This window comes from Strix uralensis, chromosome 3 (assembly GCF_047716275.1).
Source record: "Strix uralensis isolate ZFMK-TIS-50842 chromosome 3, bStrUra1, whole genome shotgun sequence".
Lineage (NCBI taxonomy): Eukaryota > Metazoa > Chordata > Aves > Strigiformes > Strigidae > Strix > Strix uralensis.
The window spans coordinates 52,705,196-52,726,449 of NC_133974.1; the positions used below are offsets into that span (position 1 = coordinate 52,705,196).

The following is a 21,254-nucleotide window of genomic DNA, read 5'->3' on the forward strand; positions in this document are numbered from 1 at the left end:
GTACCACAGAAGGCTTTTATAAGTTAAATTTTAAAAAAAGTCCAAAAGTTTTTGCAATAAAAAATGAAAATACAAGCAAATGTGGACACATAAAATTTTACAGCTAAATGTCACGGGATTGTTATGTTTAAATTCAAAAATGTACTTGATTATCATCAGAGGAACATCAGTGACAACAAAAGCATTTTCAAATGTATTCGTAGCATGCAGTAAACTGAATTTAATGCACAGAAATGTATTTATTAATATGATAATAATACACACATGGTAACAATTATTTTTAACTCCACTCTTGTTTCTTACAAAAATAATTTAAAAACGAAACATACACAGAACTGATAAAGACATGGAAGCGTGTACCACTGAGAGGAAAAAAAATCTTTTGCGTAATTCTGAGAGATAGAAACTGGATATTCCATCATAAACCTGTGTCAGATTATGTTAGGGACTTACGTATTTCACAGCTGCTGAACTGATATGGTCAAAATAATGATTAATTCCAGATACCAGGAATTCTAATAGCAACCAGAAGCGTAAAATTTTCCTCAAGCTCTGGAACCGAGAGTAAGTAGCTAGAAGTAGGACCAAATTGTACAGAGGTATCTGAAATACTTCTTTGGAATGCCTTAGATAAAGATTTTGGTTAAACACATTCCTTGCCTGTATCCATTACGTGTTGAGAGGGGAAAATGTACTGGTTTACCAAAGCTGGCTATCAAAGAAATCTTTTCATGTTTATATTCTTATAAAAATCCTCTACGTACAAAAAGCAAAAGCAGAAATACTAAAACTATGCCTACAGTGCAACGATAGATCTGCACACAGTAAAAAAAAAAAGTCCCTTAAATAAACTTAATATTATCTAGTCTATAACAACAGCAAAGATATGACTACACAGGCTTCATTACAGACTGATTTAAACCAGCCTATGACTCTGGATACTCTTTGGAAAATCATTCAAAATGATACAATGCTTTGGGCTGGACAGGGCCTCTAGAGGTCACCTGGTGCTCAAAACAGGGAGGTCACCTTGCTCAAAACAGTGGCAACTTCAAAGATAGAACTGGCTTTGAAGCGGCATCAGGTTGCTGAGTGTCATAACCAAGGGGGCTGCAATTCTCCAAGCGCGGAGGTTCCTCAGCCGTTCTGGTGGGCAACCCCCTGCACCATCTAACCACTCTAACGACAAAAACCTGTTTCCCATCACCTACTCAAAATGTCTTTTGGGAAAATATGTGTCTGTACCCCTTCCTCCTTTCTCTGCATACCTCGTAAAATGGTTTCATCTTCTCTACAACCTCCCATTAGGTAGTTAAAGTCCACACTGAAGACGCTGCATGCTGCCAAGTACGGTGGCACTAACGCTGACGCACACAAAGCTACCTCCATCACCCTGTTATACTCCTATTGCAACTTTGGCTGAACAGTTACACAGCTATACATTTAACACTGGAAACACATATTTGAGATGACAGAGTCAGCCTAGAAGTCCAGACTCTGGAACATACTCACTACAAATGTATTTTATCATGGGAAAGGCAGGCCTTTTGCCGCTGCCCCCCCCCCCTTAACAAAATCACATATAGACAAACTATGTAGTACATTCTATTCAAGTTGCTATGCCTTCAGTTACTGTCATAAATAACCACCTTATGATAATGAAATCAGTGGTCAGGTAAAGTATTTATTTCACTGGTTTACTTCATTTTTCACAGGTTGGATGTTCTCTTGAGAGGTAATTAAGCACATACTTCAACTGACACTATTCTTTAAATTCACTCCCCTCAGCCCTACTCAGGCACTCCCTTGAAATGGCCAAAACATCCATGTTCCTTGTAAGAATGCTCTGCTTCAAAATCAATTTGAAACAATGGTTTCTTTGGCAATTGCTAGAAAAGATAATTTATGAACTCAAGGTGTTTGATCATTGTTGAAACAGGAAAAGACTATTCACCAACACTATACCCTGGTTAATCAATGGATAATATAGTTGCAGTTATGTCACTGGAAAATGGACTGCAAACACAAGGGGAATACGAAATAAGAGTAATCACAAGATAAGACTATAATTCTGGGCTACATAAAAGTTCAGAAATGAAACAATCTTCCTTTCATACACCATTTCTTTCAGGTTTCTTGTGGCTGACAGAGCATTAAATTACTACAAGACAAAAATGAAAACTCCAACAACTTAGGATGCCGGGCATTTCTTCTATTATAACAATCTTCACAATGTACTAGTGTACCAGTGGTTTCACCCCAATCAATGACAATGTCGTGCAAATGAAAAAGAAAAGAATGAAAAAAGCCTCACATTAGGAGAATGCCAAAACATTTGACACAAATTAAATTTTATGTTGCTATGCAACATTATCCAAAGCATTCTGCTGGTGCTAGTGCTGCAATAGCATATTTGAACTTAAAATGTTACATGCAACCTTGAGAAGAACAAAGAAGGGGCAAGATAGAAACAAAGAGAAAAATATGATCATAAATTATCAATGAAAAATAAAATGTCATAAAGCAAATGTTTAAATAATACACTGAATTCACATTGTCCCTGAGATTTTCAAGACATTACAGTACACACTCCAGCAAAATCCCCATGAAACTACCCAGCAATCATCCAAGTCTTTGTCTTTAAACCTTGCCTGGGCTCTCTGGGAACACCAAGGAAACCACATGACAAAACAGATTGCTCAACTTCTGCTACCCCATTTCTGATCAGTGCAGATGTCAAGGCCCATCCTGTGTGGGAACAGAAGACTCACCTCTGAAGTAATTTGGAAGAACGTTCTGCTCTTCAGTATATTACAACGAGGAAATAGAAAAATAAATTTCACTCCATTAGAAGTACAAACTCTTCCTCTGTTGGGGCTTCAAGAGACATCCTAAATACCCCAGAATACTGCAGTCAAGCCAAGTCTATGCATCTCTGCCGTCAAGTCCTTATTAGATATTCTTCACACATGATCAGAATAACTACCCAAAGGCAAATAAACTGAGAAGATATTTGCACATATGAAACACTACAAACCACTTTCTTCACCTTTTTAAAGGCAAAAGCTAAGAGACAGCAAGTCTGACAGAACTCTAATATGAGAGAGCCTATGACCATGCTAACTTTGGGACTAGAATTTGAGAGGAGAGGGAAATGAGACTATGAGATTCTCACTTGTTTCTGCTGTTGGAACTCTTCGCCTATTTGCATTACTTTGTTTCTGTTACAGCAGCATGAAAATTAGGTATCTGGTAATTCTTTCAGTTGCAGCACTAAATTCCACCATTGCCAAATCCTGGTATTTGCTCTACATGATATTCTGACTACTTCTCCCTGTTAAGTAGGGTTATTAAGGCAGGAGGATGAAGCCTCTATGCAATCAAAGGACAAATGACTGAAAGTGAGACTGCTGACACTGTCATAAACCATTTTGTTAATTGCCGTTCACAAAGTATCTTTGGCAGTAAAACTCCAATACCTCCATTCCCCTGAGAGTCTGGTAGAGTCAAAGAATTAACAATGCTTTTCTGACTGCAATAAATAATATAGTACCAAACGAATAGATAAATTAAAGGTCATATGTGCTTAAGCAGATTATCCACCAATTCAAAATAATTTTCTAACAGGCCAGGCAGGAACAAGCACAAACCATTTGCATCCAGAATGTATTTTCATTAACAATTATAAATAGCTGAAAGTTATAGATCTATAATACTGCTGTTCCCAACATGAGTGAACACTGCCTACACAGCAACCCAATTCAAGTATTCTATTATTTATGCAACCCTTCTTGTACACAAAGGGCAGAATGGGTAAAGTACTGAACAAATGGCTCTTTCTTTGGACAGCTCGAGCCAGAGAGGCCCATACAGTAACAGGGCACAGGAGCGAAGGCAGAGAAGTGCACGTTGTGTAGGGAACAAACAGCAACTGCACAGACAGGGCTCGGGGGTTTGGTGTCAGGGACAGAGGGAACTTGAAGGGTAACCAGATAGTTCTTTCATGCAAAGACTGACCCATAAAACAACAGACGTGGCAAGAGCAAGGGACAGAGACCAAGGAAAGTGTCTGCAGCCAAAGGCATAGCTAGTGGAGGCTGGGAAAGGTATTATGAGCAATGAGGAAAAAACTGGCTCAGAATACAGAGTTTAAAAACCTGAACTTGGTTCAAGAAAAGAAAAACTATTTAAAGTTAAGGTTTAATATGCCAATTAAAATGTTATGGAGACCACAAATTATCTTTTAAGAGTCTCAACATTTATCCCAGTTACTTAGCTGTTGTATGCATAGTCCAAGACATTTTCTTGTCTTGGAAAAGGAAAATATTTTAGTTTCTCAGATACCATAGTATTTACACAGCTTGATAAATACTGATTTTCAATAAATTTTTTAAACATAAAACAATTTCACTTTGCAGAATGGCATTTGTAATTTGTGTTTTAGTATCAACAGTCACAGCCTAAGACAAGCTGGAAGCAAAGACTCTTAAGTACTGTTAGGTAACCTGCCGTCTTGAGCATGAGTAGTATTTTTCCCTACCCATAACTGCTTTTGTTTCCCAGTTCTCACTCAGAAAAACATTACTTCCTTATCCAGAAGAGTCTATCTTTCTGCAGAATACTTTGCAGCCACTCATTTCAAACCAGCACCTCCAAAATTTCAAAATAAAAGATTCTGCAGATACCAAGGCAAAGTATACTGGACATAACTAAGGAAGATTCATAATTATACAACACTACCACTTCAGAGCTGTGAACACTGCTCCCTCCTTTACATCTATGAACCTCTTACTAGCAATGAGATAGTGTTTGAGGGTAAAAATTTCATAAGCACTTAGGCATCCTATTCTTGAACCTAAAAACCCTGGTCACAAAGAGCTCACACAGCACTTTGGTGCTAGGGGGAGATGCCTGGACCCTTCATGCATTTACTTGAATAACCAAATGCAGTAGGTTTAGTACTTCTCAACAGCATAAGTGAGGTGTGAGGTCCCACTTAAAAAATGGTTTATATATAGATGCTTTAAACAGTCATGGTTACATTCTTAGTATTTTCTACAGGCATTTTCATGTGCAGAGTAACACATCTGGAGTAGCCTTAATAATTCATGCAGCTAGATGAACAAATTAATTAGGCTAAGTGGAAGTGTGAGTTGTCAGCACCTCAGCTAACATGTGGGTAACTGCCATGGACACACTCTTATCATGCGGTATCTTGCAGTAAGCAGCTTGCTCCTCTTCATGAAGAAATAAAGGTATCTTTTACTTACCACAGGATACCACTGGTAAAAGTGTGCCCACAGGCAGGTAGAGCAGCTAAAGGGTTTTGAGTTCATATTCTCACTTGCACTCACAAGAAAATTGTCTCCATCAAGAAAACATGCTTATATTCTGACCTGCAAGTCTCAGATGAACATGTTCCTCAGTTTAGAGACTACGTGTATAACTGAGCCGTAGCAGAGTAGTGTAGAAATCTCTGTAGATTAATAATGAGTTTATCCATCTGCCCCGACTTCTTACTCTGTTTACAAAGTCAGCACAAGATTGAGGCAATGACAATTGTCAAATTCATGATTATTCCATTAAAGCTTCCATAATACTTACAGCAGCTTTCCAGCCCTCAAATTTAAAATAATCCAGGTAAGATAAAGAAGAGTGTTTGTACTGAGTATATTTGATATAGTGACTTGAAGTGTTCATAGAAAGAAATCACTCCAGTTTATTAAAACCTGCACAGTAGCTAGTAAAATGTTAATCTTGTACCCTAAAACTGTATTGATTTGTGAATGTAAACAGAAGAAAACATTATGTTGGAACAAGCAGTGAAGGCAACCAGGCCAGAATAATTTACACAAGAAGCAAGCAATTTCTTTGTTTCCTTTCTTCAGAAGGGTACAAGAATTTTTGGGGGGAAGTAAGTACAATAAAAATATTTATTTTACAATATTTAGTGTAATGTACCGCTACAACACGGCATTTCGGATTCTAAAGGTTTGTTTCTGTGGTATATTCCTAGTATCTTAATTTCTATTTTACTACCTAATAAAAACACATCAAAAGACAATTATGTTAACAGATGCTTTCATGAACAAATACATTAGGTATTAGTATTACTTGTCCTCATTATTGCAAACCAAAAAGCAGTTCTTGGCAGGATATAAACAGGTGGTGCTTAAATATTTTAGGTAGCCAACTTAAGACAAGGTGTAGGAGTCTGATCATTAACCACTTCTGAAGATTAGGCTCTTTCCAAATGACAAACGCAGCACAAAACCAAAAATCATTAAGTCATCTTAGAAAAATTTAACCTGTTATCATTTATTTATTTATTAACTTGTTCATTTCTCTGGAGTTATTTGCAACACTCCTATAACAGTTCTACAGTAAGCATCAAGAGCCCTCTTACACATCGAACTGAAGTTGCTGTACGGTATCTAATACCATGTGGAAGAGCTAAACAGTTATTGACTTGGAATGCCGACAGCCAGTTTTCAGCACCAACTACTAAAATGTTTTTCAATCAATCACCAATCGAGGCCTATCCTGGACTGAAGTCTGTGGTTGAAGATATTCAGACACATTTACAAACTTGACATGCAAAATAATTGCAAGTTAATTAATCACAATATAGGACCAGCTTGACACCTCCAAAAACCCTGTAGTGAGTAATACATATACTTCCAATAATATAAATAACACAAATATTTCTGGAAAGTTAAAATTTTTCTTTGGTTGGTTGTTTTTTTATTTTTAAAGTATAAGGACAAAAAGTTATCTGCTGTTAGGGAAAAAAAAAAAAAAAAAAAGCCTGCCAAACCCAAAATGGATAAAACCCCTTTTTTATTTTGTAAAGGATTTTCCCAATAATCTTCAAATGCTTTATAAGACTTAGATATAAACCAAAGCATGTCAGAACTATAGACTGTAGCAGCTTAAACATACACGACCATGGTCACACTATTCATTCCTAAAGCTACTAATGGAAGTTAAAAGCTAGAAGGCATAGGGAAAGAAGATTTGGTACATATGATTTTGAGTGGGAAAACACAGAAAACCTGTTTTGGGAGCAAAAGCCTTAAAGCCGGTCTCAACATCTCTTCTGAGACAGAACCACCGTAGTAGGAACCATTACCAACTTCAGAATCTAGAGACCCTTAGGTTTTAATAAGTCTATGAAGCTTTTGAATGAGTATGGTACTTTTAATGAACCTAAAATAAAGGAGGGTCACTCCACCTGGAATGCGTGAGCTTTTACCCCTATGTCGGTCAAGGTATGAAGCCCAGTACTTCTACCTGTACCAGCCACTGCAGACCTCAAAGTTGTGAAGGCCAAAGGGAGGAGCAATAATTAAGGTTGTGAAGATGAAGAGAGGAGTATTTCAGGAAAGTCAAAGCTGAGTCAAGGTTATATGAGTAATGTTAAAAGAGGTGGCAAAAGGCAGATCAACAGATACAGGAACGTGGGCAGAGGAGCAGGAAGTTGGAAGCAAATGAAAGATTTGCATCAAGAAAGAAAACAGAGAAGAAGAGTTGTGAAGAAGGCTCTACGTGCCGAAAACAAAATCTGAAATAGTTCAGAACTAATTATAATATTTTTCCATTCAACAATTATGCCCTTTTTAAAAATCAAAAACAACCTGCATAGACATGCAGTGGCTGTGAGATACCGCCAGTTCCTGAGAAATGTTCTGTGATTCAGGCCAAAAACATGAGCAAGTTAAAGTGTGGCAGGTCAAGATGTCCTAATTTTTTATTTTTTTAAATTAAACAACTCCAAACACATAGCACACTTTTAAAGAAAGACACTATTGTCCTTGGTGCAGCAAATTTGCCCAAATTTACTAAGAAAAATGTCTATGTTTTTAGTGCTTGAGGTTTATGATTTGCCTCACTGTTGATGTTGCCAGTAAGTCTTGGACATTCTCACAAAACATCAAGTGCTTAAAATGCAAATAAACTCCCTATGGGAATTTTTTTTTTTTTTTTTCAAACTGCATAAATAGGCTAGGCGCTCAGCTCCTGTTCCTCAAAGCCAGATTATGACTTTTCAAAAGCCTACTGTGCAATAAAATGCCTTTGAGAAACCCCCTAGCTTTCAGAACGTATCATCAGAGCACTTCCTACTCCCTGTTACTCTGTCCCATGTTTTGATTATGCTATGCCCATCAGCTGAAATTCTTCTCTATAGTTGCAACATCCATTTTGAAAACAGTCACGTTCCAAACTTAAGTGAAAGTCTAGGGAAGCTTTATTAGAGACAATAATAGTTTTAATAAAGATTTAATGGCTACAGTGTTCCTACTATTAAAAATCAAAAAGCTATCAACTCATTTGACAACTTGAAATCTGATACTAATAAGATGAAGAGGGATACTCACACACACACCTCCAATTCTGAACACAATTTTTTGTAAGGCTGAAGTGGTTCTTGCATAGTAAAGACTAAATTAGACATGCACTGTAGGAGGACTGTACCCAAAAGGTTGAACTGTGCTACAAGCTCAACACATGGGTACAAGTCAGAAAAAAACCCCACTTATAATCATTATTATATCAACATTTTAGTTACCAGCATTTTAATGAAGTCATCCTCAGAAACAATGTAAGGCACTTGGAAATTAATGAAGTAGCTGTCCAGTTTTAATGATGGCACATTAGGCAATTTTATCTCACTCTCATTATGGAGTGAGATATCAAAGGACTATGCATTTTCTGCAGGATAAAAACATGCAGGTGAGCAGTTACTACAGAGCAACTAATGCAGAGTAAATCCACACCCTAACTGCCTTGCTGTAACTTGTTCGTGTGGCCATACCCATCGCTTTAAGTTTTTCAACTAAATTAAAACTACCTAAATACTGAAGGAGGGTTCCAAGCCATGTGCACCAAGAAAAACAGCTGTACAGTTTCAAATGCTACTGCCTCTAGCAGTCCACGCCGTCTCCGCTGGAGATAATCACCCAGACAGCAGACGGTTGCAGTGAACGGGCTCCTCTGCTGCAGCCCTCCAGCCCACTTTAGCACCTCGGCAGGAATAAATATACCTTTGTCAAGGGCAAAAGTCAGTGCCAGAACCGCGGGCTGGGAGAGCCGCAGCAGAGAAGCACACTCGCATCACTGATTGCCTGGTACCCCGCATCACCTCCCGTGCAGCGGAGGGCTGGGTGGGCTGAGACAGCACCACCTCACACCAGCACAGCTGAATTAAGCATAACAGCTTTCAAACTACTCAGAATAGCCACAAAGACATATAACACAATTTAGTTAATCTATTTCAACAGTTAATGTAGACTTTCCTGAGTGTTCCCATGTACACCACCCCAGAGAGAGAGAGAGATTAGCATGTACTATTTTTCCAATGAAGCAAAAAGAAAAGTTGTAAGTGAGCAAAACTGGGGATCAGTACTTCAGTAAACTACAGGTTATAAAGGAATGTATATCCCTATAGACAAGGAGAAAATAAGCATCAAAACTTCCACACTGCAGGAGGAGAAATAGTTTGAAAATGAGATAAAACTAGAAAACAGCTTGATTTTTTAATGAGGGTACATTAGGCAATTGATTTGTTTAGCTTGATTTAACATTTTTTCAAACTTAACATACCACTTGCAATATACACTCAGGTGTTTTTATATTACATAGGAAAGATGACTTTTAGGTCCCCTAAAAACTTCACTGCTGCTGCAAGCCCTTCCCATCCCACTACAGAAGCGGTCACCACAGAAGAACAGCAGCTCCCCACCAGAGCAAGGAGACAGGCACAGAGAAATAAGCTTCCAAGTAAATCCTGCGTCCTAGCAAATAGCAGCAGTCAGCCAGACACAGCATATGTATTTGCTGACAGCAAAACTAGTAAGAAGCTCCTGCAAAATTACTATACTATCCAGATAACCAGTATTCCAAGCACACACGTTACCCAAAACCCAAACAGGTCTGCAATTCTCTCGGTTTTAATTATCAAGAATTCAAATTAATATTTACTTGATAAGCAATCAGTTTTAGAGCTCAGACTGGAATTCACATTCTGAATTTCAAGCAGCAAAACAAACTTTAACATCCCATTTAAAAGACTTAATTTCAGCTGAGCTGGCAAACAGCTAAACATACTTGCAGTTCAACAGCCACAAAAATAATTTTCATAGCATTAGAAGTCAATATCAGCTCATTAAAATGTAACCTACTGGAGTTTGCACTTAATTCATAATTCTAACAATCATCATCCACAACTGTTACATCAAAAGTAACTATATGAAAGGCAAATCAAAGTAAAAATGTACGAGCATGTTTCATGGATTAAAGAAAAATGTAGAATAGCAGATGCATTCGAAAAACCCACTCTTTTGGCAACAATTACAGCATAAGACAAAATGGCTTGAGCAGCTGAAATCCCCCATTCCAAGGGGAATTTCAGGAATGCAAAATATTGCCTACAGAATTATTTTCTTAGACATGACTTATATCCGAGAACACCAGCTACACAGAACAGTATCATGCTAAGTTTTGGGGTTTAGGCTCAATATTTAAACTAGCAGAATAAGCAAGTGTAAACTCTTAGTACCACCTTACTTAGTTTTTATTACTATTTTGGGTGGGTTTCTTGGGTTTTTTTGTTTTTTTAGGTAAAACTCTTCAGAAAAAAACACCAACCCAGAAGTGGTTAAATAGAAATAAACTAATACAAAAGCAACCAAAATTTATATTCAAAGTTTATTATACCAGTAGGAACCAAAGCATCACAGAGGGGGGGCTAGCTTAGGGGTGGGAGGGAGGGGTAGAGAATGCAAAATCATAATCCCAACATAAAAACAGCTTTTCAGATGCCAGCAGCTTAATTAAATAGAACAAAATAATTTCCACACTGTTTTTACTACTTTACAAAGTAACACAGGAAGGTTACTGAACTGCTGGGGAAGTGCTTCTACAAGTCACTGAAAGGAAACCAGAAGGTAATAGCAACTTGTGCTCTAACACCACTGAGGCACTGAACAAAGTGGGACAGGGGTATGTCAAAATGTCTGTCATATATTCACATGGGTTTTAGCTTCCAGAGAGCAGTAAAACAATAGAGAAGAGAAAGAATAGTTTAAAAAAAAAACCCTGTTATTACAGAGGTTTGGTATACAGAGAACTAACTGTATGTGTTTAAGACTGACTACTTGCACTATGACAAGCCTTTCCTGTCTGGAAATCTTTGTTGCTTCGCTGTTAATAGGTGAAAGAATATTATAAATACTTTTTACCAGTGGTCCAGATGTGCTGAAGGTTTGTTCTTGTATTTATTAAAATACCTTAAAAATTTAATTCCAAGCTGCTTTTACATGAAGAAAAAAAAAAAAAAAAGGACAAGTATAAGACTACCATAATCCTCCCTAAAGATAAATTTGAAGACCTATTGCCCACTTCCCGAGAGGACCACTTCACATAGTTGGTCACTTCAGAGTGTATAAAGGATTTCCTTCGCCTTCTTTAACTGACATAACTGTGGTATTTGGTCTTACAGCTACAGCAAGGCCGATGATTTCTGAAACCAGAAAGCAGAAAGGATGGAGGTTGGAGAAGACAATGAGGCTCTGAGATAAGCCATCAGTGAGGCACCAGCTCATCAGTCATTTTCTGCAGCAGAGCCAGTTTCTTTGACAAGGTTCACACATAACAAAATTGAGGAATAAACTAACATCCTTTGCTAGTCACTGCAGCTTCCTGGATCACTGATCAAAGATGCTTAATTTAAATGCAAGACAATCTGCAACGTTATTGAAACATCTTAGGAGAGCAGTAATAACTACAGTATGCTTGCAAACGAAGAGAAACACACAAAAGAAAGCACAAGACGGCAAGCAACATGAAGAAATGCAGTGTTTTCATTTTTTCTTGATTGTATATTGTTACATTAGTTGTCTTCATCGATTTTAACATACTACTTTTAAACTTCATTATTTTCTATTACTGTAATACCAACTTGTCAACAACATGGTGCCAACCTTTGTAGCCTTATTCAGAAGGGGCAATGAGTCCAAACAGAAATAATCCGATAGACACACTTCTAGCCATTATCCCAAGGGTACTTTCTCCAACAGAAAAAAGTGGTAAGTCTTTTACAAAAGAAAAACTTTTAAAAGCTTCTTCCAAACTTTGCATTTTTTCATTTAGAATGCAAAACCCAGTTTGCTCACTCCAACTGGTGAGCTGCACCAGTAAGCTAAATACATCATGTATTTACTAGAAACCTACATACAGCAGATGGTATCTGAATTGGGGCTATTAGAAAAGATGACATTTTCCTTCTGCTTTTTCTGTATCAGGAAAAAAACAAATAAATTCTAGAATTACTTTAATATTTTGCTTCCTTCTTGTCCTTTTTCCACCTCAGGAAAAGATACGAAGCTCACAGAAGCCATATGTCATCTGTTGACTTTAGCAGCAAAACTCAGCCAAAAGAACATTAAATCAGTCCCTTTGTTTCTTCTGACTCATCTGAATTTATATCCAGTCAGGGTTTTATGGGCATAAGCTTGTTTCAGAACCTGAGGTAAAACATTTCTCTTCAACTGTAATTATTTTTATTAGTAAAAATTAATCTACAAACATCATCTTAATACTCTTGCCACAAACCAAAAGGTATGCATTAGTCAGTCTCTGAAAAACTGCTGTTTTCACATACTCAGTAGAGGTAATACTCCATGCATGTCTTCATACACCTTTCTAAATCACGTGAAGATTAGTTTTTACAACTGAAGGAGAAAAGCAAAGTTCTGAGTAATAAGAAATGCACCATTTTTGAGTAGGTGCCCCTCAATATAATATGCTTAATATTTAAACAGAAAAAGGCGAAAAGCATATGCTGATAAAACTCAGTTTGCTATTTAGCATGTAAAATTTCTGATTCATCTACCTAGAATGCATACGTGTATGTAACCATACAGATACACATAAGCATCACATACTGTTGTTCCTCAGCGGTAAATAAAAAAGTATATCCTCTAACCAGATATAAAAGAGGAAAAATGTGTTAACCTTTCAGCTAATAAATTCAAATCACTTTCTAAAGTCACCATGGAGTCTAGTCTAACCTCTTGAAATACATCGGTTTAGGTTGCATCTCCTTCTCTTTGGGAAATCTGAAAGCTAAGTATGATCATTCATAAGGTTCTTTGACACTGTGGAAAGTCCCCTTCACCCCAAAGAGATCATGCAATGGAATAATAAAGGACTAAGAGGCCCAAATCCATACACAGCTAGGGAAGAATGTGAGTTGGGAGTGCGTGTCTGTACACATTCATGCACCCTTCTCATGCATGCATGCACACACACACACGATGACACAGAACGGTGGGGATTACAATTAGAGTGTTTTTAAAAAGTTTAAAGAAACTGGCAGACAGGTTGACTCATTTATTTATAGGAGGCATGTGCATGCCCAAATGGGTGAACAGGGCCAAGAAGCTTTTCAAGCCAGTGCAAAATTATTGGCAGAAGGCAGGACTCAACAGTTCTGCATTCCTGCACAGCAGCTGCTTGTCAAGAGAGGGATGCATGAACTTACGTCTAAATTTACTTTTGATATCAGCACATAAAAATCCTTTTTTAGAATTGCTGGTGAAAGGAGAGTTTCCTGCACTCATCATTTTACATTTTATCTTTCAAACCCACAGTTCACTTGGTTAGCAAAATGCCAGTGAGACACTGAAAAACAACTTCAGTTCTGCTGCTTTTTAGGTAACTTTCCTACTTATTTATTGGCCTGGAAAATCTTCTTGTGAGGGCACAGGGAGGAAGAGGAGGGAGTAGTTAAATACTATAAACTAGTAGTAATAAGTACTGAGAGACTTTTTTCATTTCTCAAAGGGTTTGACATGAAAGCAGAAGTTAAAAGTCAGTATCCACTTAAAATGTTAAGAAATTTTCTGGTGCCTTCATACAACATGCAATTTATTTTAATTCTTAGTCTTTGTTAATACTTCCAGCTCATTAGAAGAAAAGTATCAAACAACAAAAAAAAATAGTTAACTACATAAACCACAGATATTATACTGCTTTCACTCCAAGATTTCATAGCACATAAAGCAGTAAGCTACAAATTAGACCCAAAAATAGCTAACAGATTGGGAAACACAGGCAAAGAGAGGTTGAGTTGTGTAATGTGGTAGCAAAGTTCCAGGTACAGATCCATGGTAAGAGACTTCAGATTTACATACTGGCTAGAGGATGATTACTATGAGAAAATGACTGGTTTTTTAATTAGTCCCTAAACTACAAGTCAACCAAAAATCTAAAAACTGCTGGAGCTTTATTAAATACCTCATAATTGAATTACTGAAAATTTACTAAAATGTTGGTATTCTATACAATCATCACAACGGATCATTTAAAATATTCTGAATAAATTAATAGTAAATAGATTTTTTTTTAAATCAAAAATGATCAGATTTAGAAGATGAAACACTAATTAGTTTTATCATTTCTGAATAGGCTGTGCTTTTGAGGGAGACAGAAGCTGTCGACTGCCACAGAGTCATCTGTCTGGCCCCTTCAGTTTGGGCTTTCCCATCCTGCTTTACTTCTGACAGGAGAAAACCCACAGTCTCCAGACAGCTATGGTTTCCAAACAACCCTGAGAGAGACCAACCACTGCATCATCCACTACACACCACTCCACAAGAGATGGGGAGCTGGAGCACCAGAGAAGACGGCTTGCCCTGAGTGCAATCATGGCCAGCCAGAGCTGGCACTGGTCAGCACACAGGCATCTCTTGGCTCTGTTAAAGATCTACCCTTGGAAAGATGCTGGGGTTACTATTACTGCAGTGGCTGGGTATTCAGGGAACCTGTTAAGAAGCCTGAATCTGGGAGCTCACATGTCTGATCATCCTAAAGGCTGTCTATAGACATTCACTATATAAACAGACACGCGGAGTCAAAATTATATCAAACCTCAGCTGTCTGCTATGTCCTTCTACCAAAAATGCTCAGATTAGCACACCATAAATTCTGAAGGTGGCAGAAGTGCATGGACACTCCATAACCCACTCCAGGAAGAAACACAAACTGATTAGCTTAAGCATGCAATGAAAATAGCTTCTGTTAATACAGACAACATAGCGAAGCGAACTACAGAACGCATACATGATCATCTTCTGCTTTAGGAGACAAGGGGATGGTAATAAAAAAGCTGGAGATGAGAAACTAGTGGCAAAGGCTTTGTCACAGTTGGATTCTTCCTCCCTCCCATCCCTTAGTGAAATTAGAGTGAGAAGGTTGATTCGGAGAGGAAAGGTTACCCTGAGAAAACCACACATGGACATGGAAGCATCACCAGCTTAGCCCACTTGGCAGCTGAAGAGTCAAGGAAAGGCCAGCTCAAGTAAGATTTGAGCCTGACTGAAATGATGAGGTGGGACATCACAAAAATCCTGAGAAAAATGAGTCTTAGCTGCCAGTGAGGAAAAGTGATGCACAGTGTTGCAGGGCATGTACACAGAGATGGCTGAAAGACAGAGCTGCAGGAAGACTTTCATTGGCTCTTCTTGCTCCCTCCATTGGCTTTGTCTTCTGAAAAAAATAATCCATCTCTGCTTCAGTTTCCCACTGAGATTCCTTTTACTTGTTTTTCTTCCCCATCTTTTACTTCTATCCTGCATCTCTTAGTAATATAAGCCACAAACTCAACTATTATCTCCACTTTGTTGTTGTACCTATCAGCTTCAAAACTCTACAATGTTTGCTGTCTTTGAGTGATGAAAACAATCCTTAAGTTTTCACTACAACAACTTTTCTTCACTGAATACCACCATAAGACCTGTCCTGCAGTATATAAAGACCCTACACTCAGAATTTGCTTCAGGATTTACTCACTTGGTTGCAGAAGTCTGCCACGTTACCAGCCATTCTATTCCACAGCAGAAGTATGGAAAAGTACACTTTCCTTACAACTGCTGTCCACATCTTCTTTAAATGTCAAAGAAAGTATATTTATAAAGACATCTTAGACTGTAAACTGGAGGACCTGAGAAACAGGCTCACTCTGCTCTGTCACTGGCAAAAATACTATTTCAAACAACTGTAACTGAATTCCTCAGAAAACACAACTCAAACCAGCAAATCTTAGATTTCTTATGTTGAGAAATTTCAGGTGCTCATTTTATTCTTGCTGGCCAAAAGCTAGGCATCAACAAATTTACAGGTACAAAAATGGTTAAGGATGAGGAGGATTACAGATCATAACCTTAACACTGCCAGCAGAATAGGACAATGTCACTGAAAATGGAGTCTACCCTTCCCTTATGTCCCATCCTTGTCCACCTGGCTCCCACACATATATCCATCTTGCACATATATCCACCTCACATAAGCATTTGTGTAATTGCAGGCTGAACCAGATCAGGGAATGAACTTGCGTACAGATCAACCTTTTCTTCATGAGTCTAATTTTAACTCATGTTAGTTTGCCAATCCCCAGCTTGGAGGAGAAGGAGGAGCACAGTGGACAGAGAGGAGTAGAGGCAGCATGGCCTCCTTCTGCATCAACAGTAAGTTGTATATCCAAACCTCCCCACAGAACCACCTCATCTAGAATCTACCCTCTGTCTCACTTATACTTTAGACACCTAAATCTTTGTCTAAAGAGAATAATACAAATCAATGCTTAGAGTGAAAAGGAGTTTTTTTAAAAAAATCTCTGCAATTTAAGACTCATGGACACCTTTTGTTCCATCAGAACAAGTTAACTCTGCCCTCTGTATGTAAATCGAAATTGTGAGTTCAAAGCTGCGTCAAAGCGACTATTTTCACCTATATCACTGTTGTTCCATCTAAAAGACTTTTGCTGTAAGCTAATCTCTGATTTGTAAAACAACACACACAGTCAATTTATACATTCAAAGCTGTAGAGGGGCAATACAAGAGAAACTGGGAAAGTCTTAGTTGACAAGTACTTAAAATTATAATAAAAACACTTAGGAACTTGGCTCATTTTATAGGGTTAGTTTATATGACTATTGCAATGAGCAAGTTTCCGATTTCAGAATGCTGAAAGCAACCATTTAACACAATCCTAGGAGCAAGGGGAGGGTGGAAATCTGCGAGTTTGATTCCACCACTTGTTTTTCAACCAGTAGTTTTAATAACATTAAGCAATATTCTAAAGAAATGCTCAAGGACGTAAGTGGAATCTTAAATGAATTCCTCAATATGGTTTCTGTGCACTGAAAACACCTCATAGATAATACGTCCCTCCAGGAAAATACATCCTATTACAGATAGAAATTGCTTTTATCAGGTTCTAAAGGAAATGGTCTCTGCCTGCTTTTGTCCTTAAGCAACTAACATCAACTACAGAAGGGTTATTAGCACAAGAAAAAGTGCCAAAATCCTTTCTGTTGCTAACATGAACGCCCACTGTGAACGGTGTATGGAAGATCTCCATTTTTAGACGTCTCTGTGAAGTAAGGCCTTTGTTGAACATTCCTGTAGAATCTAAATAACTCACATTTGGGGGAGGAGGGGACAAAGTTGTTATAATACCCTGAAAAACTCCACTCCACATGCTGCATCTTCTAACTTGCTATTGACTCAAGGTACAGAGCACAACTTTAGAACTCCTTCATGTGGAGAGCTCACAGCATATACTGAGCATTTTAAAAAACAAAAGCTTAGTACCAAAAGATTCTTTCTCTACTATGTAGCTATATTAACCTCTTGTTCTTAATGAAATGCCCCAGCAGCTAGCAGAGACAGCAAAGCTTCCCTCCTCTCACACTGGGCTTTCAGGAATGCTGCTATGTTGAAAAGGAAAAATTATCGCTGCTCAACAACATGCAATCCAACAACAAAATCCCACTGCAAATGGCTTTATAGAACAAATATATGGATTTTTATAGACTTATGTCAACTCCAAGGTGTATAAACTGAGACGGTGCTATTCAAAGAAATCAAAACTCTAATGCTACTGTCCTGTATTCTGTAGTGGTTTGAATCTTGCCATAAAGTTACTGCTGAATATTTTTTACCTGACAGAAATTAACAGCTTAGCTAAAAACCTATACCTAAAAAGTCACTTAGCACCTTTCAACTACCTTCAGGATAAGAACGCCAAAAACAAAATAACCCCAGTAATATAAGAAATTAAAAGATACACTACACTAAATTATTTTCACATTTCTAGAATTATGAGCGTGAGTGTATTTGGTGGTGCAATTTGCCTCAGTTTGGGCACTCTCCTAAATTTGGACTTCTGTTGGGAGTTTGATATAAATCTTACATCAGAAGAGATTCAAGATAAACATAAAAGTTACACTGATTTAGACCCACAATTGAATTTAATCTTTTAAAAACACTTGTACTTTCATCTAAGATCTAAAAAGGTGCATTTTAACAATGATCTAATGGCAGATGATCCTAGAACTACCCATTGAGCTTTCTGCCGCCACCTCCAGCCTCACCCTGCTTCTGCACCAGCTCCCACACACATGTAGGCTCCCAGTCAGATCCCTCAGGGAGCTAATCCTGCAGAAAACAAGCTCTGCAGGAGAAGAGTGAATACTTTCTGGTGGTTAAACTCCACGAATGAGCTCACCATGAGTCAGGTGAGTGTCACCCACTGGGCCATTAAAATGGGTGGCAGTGCCTAATGGTAGTGAAGAGGGGAGTGAGACTGTCTCCTTGTGGAGACCCATTAACTCAGCCCAAGGACAGGACATGTATTGCAAGTCTAAAAGTTGACACTGTTCACCAGAGTTTTATTACTCTGTCATGATTTTCCTGGTTACTTCTCATCTTAAAAATAAAAGTAACAATTTTAAGGTATCTAAAAATATGGATCCATTGAGAACCAGGGTCTTCTAAAAAGCATATTTGGTATTCTAACTTCTTTAGAAGCTCCTTAAGACAGTATCAAATTTAGATTTAAACAGTGTTCTTCAAATACCTCCAAGCAAGTCCTCTTGCAAATACCTAACCTCCCATGTTTCTGTTTTTTCATTGCAACATTTGTTAAAGAAATTCTAAAGGTTATTTCCATGGCTCAGGAGAATTTGACTAATATTATGATAAATATTCTTGGAGAATCTATTTTTTTTTAAAAAATAAAAAAGCAATTAAATAAGCATAACATGACTTTTATGGATGTCACTATCTTTGGTCTACTTCCAAATGCATGCTAAAAATAGTAAGAACAGAGTTATATTAAACCAGAAAAGTACAAGGTGTCTTGATGCAAAATTTGGTTTACATAAAATAGAAAAATATTTTTCCAGCAGATGTAAAATAAAACAGCTAAGAGAAAAACACCAAACTGCTCCCCATCTTCAAAAGACACTGAAGACTTGGTATTTACATATTATGCAAGAAACCAATCCCAGTGAAATCATGCCTGGGGTACCATTCTTAGAACCAAAAATAACAGGTATGAGTATATGAATAAAAATTAAAGATATATAAAATTTTTGGTTAACTGAGAATTTAAATTAGTTACTAAATTATTACATTAACTCCTAATTTTGAGAGCAGACAGGACACATCCAGAATAACATGTTTTTTCTTACTGCATTCAAGACAAAATACCTATTTAAAATACCTGAATTCTTCAGAATTCCGCCATGATTTTTAAAAAGGCAAAAGATTCTGAATACACCTTTAAATCACTAGTGTACCAAAGCAATTTTTTAAATGGTTTCCTTTCTCCCACTGAGGTATCCCAGAATCCATTAGCTTAAATTTATTCACATACCAAGAACACTTATTAAGACTTCACAAATTTCCGTGCTCTCTTCTCAATTATGCCAACATCAGTCAAGCACTATCATTCCAGAGCCATGAAAAATAGTTGTCTTTTTTTTGCTGCAGCTCATCAACAACAGATAAAACCTGTAAAGTAGCAGCACTAGTCATGCAAAACACCTGGTGCTGCAGGCTGGAAATAGCAACACAGGCAAGAAATGTCTCCGGGGTATTTGTTATTATTATTTTAGATACCATCTTGTATTTCCTATCAAGATATCAAGTTCATGTATGGCATTTGACTGTATATATATTTAATAGTTCTATGAACACATACACTTCCCTTAAACATAGCTGAACATAGACTTTTCAGGTGTTCCTTCTCAAGCTGTATCTAATTACATCTCAGCACTGACAAAGCAACAGCTGTCTCATTAGGAAAGTAATAATTGTAGCATGAAAATCACAGTTGTACTTGCTTCCTGCTTTTGCTCATGGCTGTTATTCCAAAGACAGAAAAAAAAACCCAAAACAAAACAGAAAAACCCACACAAATATACTAACATCTGTAATTTAACAGAAAAACTGACAATACCAAAGAACAAGGTAAAAAAAAATGACCCATACCAAAACCTGAAACCCTACTTGTGGCCACTCTTATTAGGTATTATGACAAAAATTAAATAAAATTTATTTCAGAAGATGTCTGTGACTTATATTGCAGGCCTGACTTAGTTTATTCATATCTTTTAAGAAAACATTTGCTGTACATCCAAAAATTAATCCAAGTCCCTGTTTACTATTAAAGACTCAAGAACAATCTATGTCTCACAAAACTTAATCAGTGACTAAGTTTCTGGACATGCATCCCTATTTTGATGTACTGGGGCAACTATGAAAAATAACCAAATAAAAGCAGTGGCTTTATACATAGATTACACTACATTTCCTACCATACCTACTACTGATGTTACAAAAGCGTAACTGTTAGAACAGAGTTGGCATATTAACCATCATGTTGTTTGTCTCATGCCAAAAATTCTAGTTACAATGCAAGTGGCAGCAAGCACTATACCCCTATTAGTATGCCTTTTTTTGCAAGCCTCAGTAGTACTTCACTTAAGTATGAGGAGTGGAGGAAAACTTTAAGGGGAAAAGGGTAACTAAGACAAGGCAACTGGCTGCCCTTGTAATCTGCAGTCAACTTAAAGAGCCACCTCAGGTCATGAGAAATTTCAAGATGACAACTCTTTCAAAGTTCTCTTCCCACGGTCAGAAAAAATACCACATGGAAAAGAAATAGTCCATGATAAAACTACTCTTTCACTAGCTTTTATGGTAACTTGCACGTAAGCCAAACAATGTACAAGGGTATCAATCACTTTCCTACTTAAATGCCTTTTCAAAGTCATACACAAACTTGTAAGAATGTTCAACCAACATATATCAGCTGGCTCATGTACTGTTTTCGGATATTGATATCTGCAATCCTTTTACCGGATCTAGCATCATTGTCTGAGCTCAGATGACTCAGATAAAAA

At 37.4% G+C, this 21,254-nt stretch overlaps 1 protein-coding gene across 3 annotated transcripts in view; it reads right to left on the reverse strand.

The window, feature by feature from the left end:
• The window catches only part of CDK19 (cyclin dependent kinase 19), a 130,790-nt gene that overhangs the window by 45,146 nt on the left and 64,390 nt on the right, over positions 1 to 21,254 (reverse strand). The gene's annotated exons all lie outside the window — the stretch shown is intronic.